The 10,632-nt window shown below is 41.0% G+C and overlaps 1 non-coding gene across 1 annotated transcript; it reads left to right on the top strand.

The window, feature by feature from the left end:
- Positions 1 to 10,061: 10,061 nt before the first annotated feature.
- Positions 10,062 to 10,165, top strand: LOC112062596 (U6 spliceosomal RNA). Its single transcript, XR_002890811.1, has one exon. It is a non-coding gene; the product is annotated as a U6 spliceosomal RNA (small nuclear RNA).
- Positions 10,166 to 10,632: the final 467 nt, after the last annotated feature.

Genomic DNA, 10,632 nt, shown 5'->3' with positions numbered 1-10,632 from the left:
CCCTGACCTCCTTTTCCTCTATAAGTGAGAAATACATTTAGTTCAGGTTTCTCCTATCTTTACTGGGAACAAAGGTCTTTTGGGACCTGGGAGGATGGCCTGCGTGGTTGTGCCTGAGCTTTGGTCTCAGAGAGAGCCTGGGAAAGGGGGTGAAAGTAGGGCCTGCCTCCCGTGTCCCTGACCCTTCCCTTCCCTCCTGGCCCCAGTCCATAGTATCCTCTACATATTCCGGAGTGAATCTCAATTTTCCCAAACTGGGAGCTGTGGAAGACTCAAGGGACCAACTCATCCCAGTTTGCCTGGGGCTTTCCAGGTTTTAAAATAAAAAAACCTACATCCCAAGAACCCAGGTAAACTTGGACAGTTGGTCACCTTAGGCTCAGGTCTCCCCTCTCCCATCTCTCTTGACTTCAAGAGACCACAGGGAGGACCCAGTCATGTGAACAGCCCTTTGGACTTTGGTCACACTCTCCTGAAATCCACCAGCAGCATCTCTTGCTTCCCACTCCCCCCATACCCACTGGGCCAAGCAGAGGTCACAGCTGTGGAAGAGAGTGGACTGTACTGGCCCCTACTGGGGCAGGAACCCCACCTGGAGAAAAGATAAGCTGAGGATTTCTGCTCCAGTTACCTGGGATGTGAAGCTTATCTAGGGAGGGGAAAAAACCCAAACAAACAGCTGTCACCACCTGGCTCCTGAGGAGTGAGGGTCCAAACCACTGCCCCTCTGGTCTCTCCCCACTCAGGCTGTGCACGGTGCATGTGGGACTGTCTGTCTGTGCGTCGATGTGTGGCTATGCATTTGGTGTGCCCATGAGTCTGTTGCAATACTGGATACAGGACTGGGAAACCAAGTCCAGGCTGTGCCACTTCTCTGTATGGGACATCAAATAAGCCACTTCATCCCTCTAGGCCTCAACTTCCTCATCTGTGAATTGGGGATAATAAGCTTGGAATGCTGGGCATCACAGGACCATTGGGAGACACTGAGAGCTCTTTGTGAGCAAGACAAGGAGAGACGGGCAGCGTTTGTTTATCTTTGGCCTGCACCTGAGCATGCAGAGCTGGGGGTCAAGGGAGGAGGGGTGGGGAGAAAGTGTCTTTCTCATCTCAGAGGAGAAAAACAATGGGCCCTCAGAAACTGGCTGCCTCCTTGTGAGCCCTGCCCCAGAGCTCTTAGGAAATCACGCAGCTGGAAAGGCTCTGGAGAGCAGGGCCCCACCCCTGACTCTCCCACTGAAAAGTTCCCCAGTGGTGAATACTTTGGCCACCATCAGCTGGGCCCCTGGACTTTGAGTCAGGGTCTGGATGAGGAGGTGACCCTTCAGATAGGGGATATAGGCCTACACATGGGGCTCCATCTATAATGATAATATTTATTGCCAGAAACTGTGCTAAAACCCCACTTAGCCCTAACAGTAATGTCATGAAATAGATACTGTTGTTATCCTTCCAATTTAACAGAAAGGGAAACAGGCTTGGAGAGGTTGCCAAGGTTACAAACTAGTAAGTGGGGGAACCAGGATTCAAGCCCAGGCGGTCTGGCTCCAGTGCCCATGACCTTAACCACTGTATAGTACTGCCTCCCTCATGCTGCTGGCACACGAACACCCCCTTCCCCAGACCCCACCACCAGGAATTACTTACCCCCTGTATTCTTCCTGACCTTCCCCTTGGCTTTCATTGAGCCAAGCTGCCATTTTCTTTGTAAGAAAGGAGAAGGAGCCAGGTCCTGGAGCTGTGAGCAAGAGCCCAGGGGACAGAGCATCCCATTCTCTGGGCACCTGGCCTGAAATGCTGTCCATCCCATTGGGGGGTCCTCACTGGGGACCTGATCTCTTTCTCCTTTCACTCTGATGGAGAATTTCGGAGGAACAGCAGTGAGGGTGGCCCTGCAACTGGGTGTGGGGTGACAGGTAGTCTCCTTGGGGCCCAGGGCCCTGTCCTTCCCCCAGAGATCCCTGAAGGACCTCACCCAGTCGGGTCCTACCACTGAGCACACGGCTTGTTGGGTCATTGTGGTGGCCCTTGGTGGTGTGGCTATGGCCTAGCCCCTCCTGTCCCCCTTCAGTCTAGCCTTGGACAAAGGGTTCCTCTGTGGGAAGCAAGGTTTTGGGGTCACTGCTCTCAGCTGGCCATCTCCAGCCAGAACAAGGGTTGGGGCTCCCCACTGGGGCAGAGCAGACCCTTCCTTTGAGCCCCCAGCACACCCTGGGCTGGCCCTTCCTTCCCTTACAAAACCTTTGGTCCCCACCCCCCACTTGGCCCAGTGATCCCACCTGAATCCTAGCCCCGAGCCCAAGCAGCTCACCTTGCAGTTGTCACCTCCGTACCTTGCTAGGTGCTCTCCTTCTGTGGCCACAGCAGGGAAGACTAGCTGTCAGCCCCTGAGGCAGACAAAGGAGCCAAGCAGGAAGCCCAGGGGCCCTGTTCCGAGCATCACCACCTGGGCCATTCTGATTGCAGCACTCCCTCCTCCTGGCGGCTCTGGGGACAGGTGGCAGCCAGAGACCATAAGGCTGGGGCCTGGGGTGGGTAACTGGTACCCTCACCCAGCTGTCTCCCCTCCTCCTGGTGTTCAGCCCCTACCCCATACCCGCTTGTGCTTGCAGTGCCACTTGTGCCTGCAATCTGAAACTACCTTTCTCCCCTTACTGGCCTCCAGGGTACACAGATGCCCCATCTTCACCTTATTGTGGTCAGAGAGCAAACTTCGTATGATTTCAGTTCCTTTTAATTCGTTGAGACTTATTTTATTGACTAACCTATGGTCTATATTAGTGAATATACTATGTGCACTTGAAAATGTTCATTTTGCACGTTTAGGGTGCAGTATTCTATAAATATTAGTTAGGTCAAGGTGGTTGATAATGTTGCTCAGATCATCTATGTCTTTACTGATTTCTTGTGTAGTTTTTCAATGAATTAATAGAGGGATTAATTGTCCATTTCTCCCTTCAATTCTGTCAAATTTTGCCTTGTGGATTTTGAAATTCTATTAGATACATAAACATTTGATTATTGTTATGTCTTTCTGATGAATTGAACCTTTATGGTTATGGATGTCACTCCTCCACCTCTGCTAATAATTTTTGCTTTGAAGTCTATTTTATCTGATATTATGCTATTTGTAGCTATATCTTTTACCATTCGTTTACTTTTGATCTATGTGTGTCTTTATATTTAAAGTGCATCTCTTGTAGACAGAATATAGTTGAGTCTTGCTTTTTTATTCATTTTGGCAATATCTGCCTTTAAATTGAACCATTTGTTGTTCCATAGATATTTAATATAATAATTGATATGGTTGGCTTTTGAGCTACTATTTGTTTTTTTTCCCTTCTGACTTTTGTTCCTTTCTTCTCCTTTCCTGTCTTCTTTGGGCATATTCAATTTTTTTTTTAAGAATTTCACCTAATTAAAAAAAAATTCATTTTACATATTGAGAGTTAGCTGTACCTGTTTGTATATATTTTAGTAGTTTCTCTAGTACTGCAATGTAACTATGTACTTAAGTTTTCACAATCTACTTAGTGATGATATTGTACGATGTCACATAAAATGTAGAAGTCTCATAACCAAATAGGTCCATTTACTACAATCCTTGCCCCATCCTTTATGCTTTGTTATATGTATCATATCTACACACATTAGAAACTCCACAAGATGATGTCATAATTTTTGCGTTAAACTGTCTTGCATTTTAAATAAAGTAGGAAGAAAAGAGTCTTTCATATTTACCCAGATATTTACCATTTCTGATCCCTTCATTCATTCATGAAGGTCTAAGATTTTCCCTGATATCATTCCCCTTTAGCCTGAAGAATTTCAGCATTTCTTGTGGTGCAGATCTGCTGGTGGATGAATTCTCTTAGATGAATTCTTTTATCTGAAAATAACTTTATTTCTACTTCATTCATCCTATTGGATGTAGAATTCTGTATTAACAATCTTTTTCTTTCAGCAGTTTAAAGATTTTCCTCCACTGTCATCTGACCTTCATAGTTCCAGGTGAAAAATCAAAGATAACTCAAATTATTGTTCTCCAGTATGTCATATATTGTTTATCTTCACTATTCAGATTTTATATTTGTTTTCAGCAGTTTGACTATGATGTACCTAGGAGCGGTTGTCTTCATGTATATCTCATTGTGGTGCCCTGAGAATTCTGAATATATACATTTTTGTCTTTACCAAATTCGGGGATTTTTGCCATTGTTTCTTCACATTTTTCTGCCTTGGTTTCTCTCTCCTCTCATTCTCTAACTCCAGTTAATACCATCACCTTAATATTGTTTGATATGTCATTTTTTTTTCAGTCTTTATTCTCAGTCTTTTGACTGAGATGTCTCCTGGTATTTCTTTACTTTCCCTGACCCTTTCTTCTGACAACTTCAACTTGCTGTTAAAATCAGTCATTTTTATTTTTTAAATAAATTTATTTATTTATTTATTTTTGGCTGCATTGGGTCTTTGTTGCTGTGTGCAGGCTCTCTCTAGTTGTGGCGAGCAGGGGCTACTCTTCGTTGTGGTGTGCGGGCTTCTCATTGTGGTGGCTTCTCTTGTTGCCGAGCACAGGCTCTAGGCATGCGGGCTTCAGTAGTTGTAGCACGTGGGCTCAGTAGTTGTGGCTCGCGGGCTCTAGAGCGCAGGCTTAGTTGTGGCGCATGGGCTCAGTTGCTCTGCGGCATGTGGGATCTTCCCGGACCAGGGCTCGAACCTGTGTCCCCTGCATTGGCAGGCGGATTCTTAACCACTGTGCCACCAGGGAAGTCCCAAAATCAGTCATTTATTTGTTTACTTATTTTCAGTTTTAGAATTTCTATTTTAAATATAATTTTCTTTTCTTTCTTAAGATTCTCCATCTATTTATTTGTTATGACTATCTTTTGCATAAAGTTTTTTGTAGATATTTATAATAAATGCTTAAAAAAATAAATGCTTAAAGGTTTTTTTCTCCCCCCAACATTTGGGTAGTGTAGGTATCTACTGTCATTGTCTGACTTTTCTAATGATGTTGAGCTATATTTTCCTTTTTTGCATGTCTAGGATTTTTAAAATTTGTATAATGGACATTGGAGATGATACATTGTACAGATTATGGATTCTTTTATCTTCTCCTGAAGAACATTGATTTTTGTATTAGCAAGCAGTCAAATTAATAGCTTGAACTTGACCTGAAGCTTGTGGAGTTCTGGTTCAACCCTTTGTTATGGTGAGTCTGTTTAAGTTTCACCATTATTATTAGGGTGAATTCCTTAATCCTGCCCCATAGTCTTCTAAGGCATAGCCCCTATGGAATTTCAGTAGGCAGTCTAAAGGCATTTACCAAGCCCCTTTAAATTTGTGGAAATCAAACTACAAATTCTGTCTCCCTTTCAGTACACAGCAGCAGAAATATCTCCCTTTCAGCTGTTGTTTTTCACTAGGCTCCTTGGAGTCTCACCCAGTGGATGTGCAGTAAGGAGTTATCCAAGGATTTGTGGGATTTTTTTTAAAATAAATTTATTTATTTTATTTATTTATCTTTCGCTGTGTTGGGTCTTCGTTGCTGTGTGCAGGCTTTCTCTAGTTGTGATGAGTGGAGGCTACTCTTCGTTGTGGTGTGCATGCCTCTCATTGTGGTGGCTTCTCTTATTGCAGAACATGGGCTCTAGGCACACAGGCTTCAGTAGTTGTAGCACACAGGCTTAGTTGCTCCGTGGCATGTGGGATCCTCCTGGATCAGGGATCAAACCTGTGTCCCCTGCATTGGCTGGTGGATTCTTAACCACTGTGCCACCAGGGAAGTCCCTCGTGGGAATTTTATGTGCAGATTTAGGGGATCCCCTCTCTGCAGATACCTCCTTTCTGGGGTATTCCCCCCTCAGTTTCCAGCTGCTCCACCCTGAAATGTAGCCACTGATGTCTTAAGCCAAGAAGTTCTGTGGCTTTCTGCATGAGGTTTAGCCACACCACACTGTACAGATGGGGGAGGGCCCTAAGGGGAAAGCTTTGGAAAGACAGACCTCATCCAATATGGTTCTCTTCACTCCAGGGTCAAATCTCCAGGTTCTGTTGGCTCTTGATTGCTCCAGATAATTTTTAATTTTATCTTTTAAATTAACATTTAGGGACTTCCCTGGTGGCGCAGTGGTTAAGAATCCACCTGCCAATGCAGGGGACACGGGTTTGATCCCTGTTCTGGGAAGATCCCACATGCCACAGAGCAACCAAGCCCATGTGCCACAACTACTGAGCCTGCACTCTACAGCCCGTGAGCCACAACTACTGAGCCCACAAGCCACAACTACTGAAGCCCGTGCACCTAGAGCCCATGCTGCGCAACAAGAGAAGCCACCACAGTGAGAAGCCTGCACACCGCCACAAAGAGTAGCCCTACTCGCCACAACTAGAGAAAGCCCATGTGCAGCAATGAAACCCGATGCAGCCAAAAATAAATAGATAAATTTATTTTTTTAAAAATTAACATTTAGTAGAATTGGTGGGCTTCCCTGGTGACGCAGTGGTTAAGAATCCACCTGCCAATGCAGGGGACACAGGTTCGCTCCCTGGTCCGGGAAGATCCCATATGCCACGGAGCAACTAAGCCCGTGGGCCACAACTACTAGAGCCCACGCAACTAGAGCCCACGCTCCGCAACAAGAGAAGCCACCGCAATGAGAAGCCTGCGTACCACAACGAAGAGTAGCCCCCGCTCTCTGCAACTAGAGAAAGACTGCAAGCAGCAATGAAGACCCAATGCAGCCACAAGTAAATTTAAAAAAATTTTAAAAAATTGGCTATTTTTGTTGTACGTTTATATGAATTTTAACACACTAGTAGATTCATCACAATCAACATAGAACAGTTACACCATCCCCAAAAACTAACTCTTTTTAACATCTCATATTAGTATGATCCACATGGAACAATTAATGAACCAATATTGATACATTATTATTAACCAAAGTCCATCCTTTATTCAGATTTCCTTACTTTTTTTTGCTGAGGTCCTTTTTCTGTTCCAGGATTCCGTGCTAGATGCCATATTACATACACCCATCCTAAATACCAAATTACATATTACCAATTACATATTACATATATATCATATCTCCTTGGGCTTCTCTGGTCACAATAGTTTTAATTTCCATTTCCTTAATATGCTGAACATATTTTCATGTGCTTACTTGTTTTCTGTATAATCCCTCTGGTGAAGTGTTTGTTCAAGTCTTGTACCTTTTTCATTGAGATAGAATTCACATACAATAAAATTCACCATTTAAAAGTGTACAGTTCAATGGTTTTTAGTATGTTCATAAGTTTGTGCAACCATCACCATTATCTAATTCCAGAACATTTTCATCACCCCCAAAAAACATCCCATATCCATGGAGCAGTCACTCCTCATTCTCCTCTCTACCTTCCCCCAGCTCCTAGTAACCACTAATCTTTTTGTCTTTGGATTTGCCCAGCCTGGACATTTCATATAAATGAAATTATATATTCTGTGGCCTTTTGTGTCTGGCTTCTTTCACTTAGTGTAATGTTTTCAAGATTCATCCATATTGTAGTATATATCAGTACTTCATTTATTTTTATGGTCAAATAATATTCCATTGTTTGAATAGACCATGTTTCATTTATCCATTCATCAGTTGATGGACATTTGGGTTGTTCCCACTGTTTGAATATTATGAATAATGCTTCTATAAACATTCATGTACCGGTTTTTATTTGAACTTATGTTTTCGCTACTCTTGGGTATATACCTAGGAGTGGACTTGCTGGGTCATATGGTAATTCCATGTTTAACTTTTTGAAGAACTATCCAGCTTCTTTCCAAAGCAAATGCACCATTTTACATTCCTATCAGCACTCTTCCAGTTTCTCCACATTCTTCCCAACACTTGTTGTCTTTTTGATTACAGTCATCCTAATAGGTGTAAAGTGGTATCTCATTGTGGTTTTGATCTGCATTTCTCTAATTACTAATGATGGTGAGCATTTTTCATGTGCTTATTGGCCATTTGTATGTCTTCTTTGGACAAATGTCTTCAATACTTTTGTGCATTTTTAATTAGGTTGTGTTTTTATTATTAAGTTGTAAGAATTCTTTGTATATTATGGATACTAGACCTTTATCAAATATATGGTTTACAAATATTTTCTCCCATTCTGTGGATTGTCTTTTCACTCTTTTGATAGTATCCATTGACACACACAAGTTTTTTGCTTTGATGTAGTTCATCTATTTTTTCTTTTGTTGCTTGTGTTTTTGGGGTCTTATCTAAGAAACTATTGCCTAATACAAGGTCACAAAGATTTATATCTATGTATTCTTCTAAGAGTTTTTAGTTTTAGCTTTTGCATTTAGGCCTCTTATTCACTTTGTGCTAATTCTTGTATATGGTATGAGGTAGAGGTCCAACTGTATTCTTTTGCATGTGGATATCCAGTCATCCTAGCACCATTTGTGAAAATAGTCTTTTTCCCACTGAATGATCTTAGACTCTTATTGAAAATCAATTGACCATAGCTGTATGGTTTGATTTCTGGACTCTCAATTCTATTCCATTGATCTATATGTCTATCCTTATGCTAGTACCACATTGTCTTAAATGTTGTAGTAGGTTTGAAACTGGGAAATGTGAATCCTTCAATTTAATTCTTCTTATATAAGATTGTTTTGGCTATTTAAGGTCCTTTACAATTCCATATGAATATTAGGATCAGCTTTTCTGTTTCTTTTTTAAAAGGTAGTTGGGATTTTGATAGGGATTGTGTTGAACTTGTAGATCAGTTTAGGGAGAACTACCATCTTAATATTAAATTTTCCAATCCATGAACATTGGATATCTTTCCAGTTATTTAATTCTTAATTTCTTTCAACAATGTTTTGTGATTTTCAGCATACAATTCTTGCACTTCCCTGTATAAAATGAATCCTATGTATTATTTTTGATACTATTGTAAATGGAATTGTTTCTTGAATTTCATTCTAAGATTGTTCATTGTTAACGTATAGAAATACAACTGATTTTTGTGTATTGATCTTGTATCCTGCAAATTTGCTGAACTTGTTTATTAGCTCTATTTAGTTTTTTGTGGATATTCTTTAGTATTTTCTAAATATAAGATCACATTACCTTTAAATAGGGACAGTTTTACTTTTTCTTTTCCAATTTAGATACTTTTTATTTATTTTTCTTTCCTAACTGCCCTGGCCTGAACCTCCAGTACTATGTTAAATAGAGTTGGCAAGATCACACATCCTTGTCCTGTTCCTGATCTTAGAGAGATTTTAGTCTTTCATCATTAAGTATGATGTTAGCTGTGGGTTTGGTTTTGTGTGTATGTGTGTGGGGGGGTAAATTATACATAATATTTACCACTTTAACCATTTTTAAGTGTACAGTTCTGTGTCATTTAGTATATTCACACTGTTGTGCGACAATTATCACCATCCATCTCCAGAACTTTATCACCCCAAACTGAAACAACTAGTAATATCTGTCACAGTCCCCACTTCATTTTATGAGGCTATTGTAACAATATATAAAGCAGACAAAGACAGTACCAAAAAACCCCAAAACCCAAAAAACAAACAAACAAAACCTTATGGGTCAATCTTTCCTATGAACATAGATGTGAAAAGCTATCTTCTACAACATTAGCAAACTGAATCAAGAAATGTATTAAAAATTATGACCAAGTTGGGTTTATTCTCAAAATTCAGGCATGGGTTAATATTAGGAAATCTATCAGTATAAATCACTGCATTACTAGATTAAAGAATAAAAGCCATATATTAAATCTTGTTAATTATGTAAAAACATTGAACGAAGTTTAACATCTGCTTACAATAAAAACCTTTAGCAAATTGGGAATGGAAGAGAACTTACTTAATAAAGGTTATCATGGCAAATATATTTAATGGTAAAATGTTAGAGCTTCTGTTATAGGTTGAATTGTGTCCCACAAAAATTCATATGATGAAGTCCTAACCAGTATTTCAGAATGTGACCTTATTTAAAGAGGGTCATTGCAGATGTAATTAAATTAATAATAGGTCATCAGTGCTTGCTTCGGCAGCACATATACTAAATCTGGAATGATACAGAGATTAGCATGGCCCCTGCGCAAGGATGACACGCAAATTTGTGAAGCGTTCCGTATTTTAAAAAAAATAAAAATAAATTTAAAAAAAATAGGTCATCAGGTTGAGTCCGAATCCAATATAACTGGTGTCCTTATAAAAAGAGGAAATTTGGACACAGAGGCAGATACAGACGCAGAAAGAACGCTCTCTGAACATGAAGGCAGAGACTAAGGTGATGTGTCTACAATGCTAGGAACACCAAGATTGCCAGTAAACTACCAGAAGCTAGGGAATAGGTATGGGACAGATTTCCCCTCACAGTCTCAGAAGGAACCAACCCTGATGATACCTTGATCTCAGACTTCCAGCCTCCAAAACTGTGTGGCAATAAATTTCTATTGTTTAAGCCACCCAGTTTGTAGTACTTTGTTATAGCAGCCTTCAGAAATTAATACAGCTGGCTTTCAAAATTAGAACAAGACAAAGACGTCTGCTATTACTGTTTCTAGTCAACATTGTACTGAAGGTATTAGCTAGTATAGGGGAGG

This window comes from Physeter macrocephalus, chromosome 11, assembly GCF_002837175.3.
Source record: "Physeter macrocephalus isolate SW-GA chromosome 11, ASM283717v5, whole genome shotgun sequence".
In the NCBI taxonomy this organism is placed as follows: Eukaryota; Metazoa; Chordata; class Mammalia; order Artiodactyla; family Physeteridae; genus Physeter; species Physeter macrocephalus.
The sequence above is the reverse complement of the archived record's forward strand: the minus strand, read 5'-3'. Positions and strand labels throughout refer to the sequence as shown.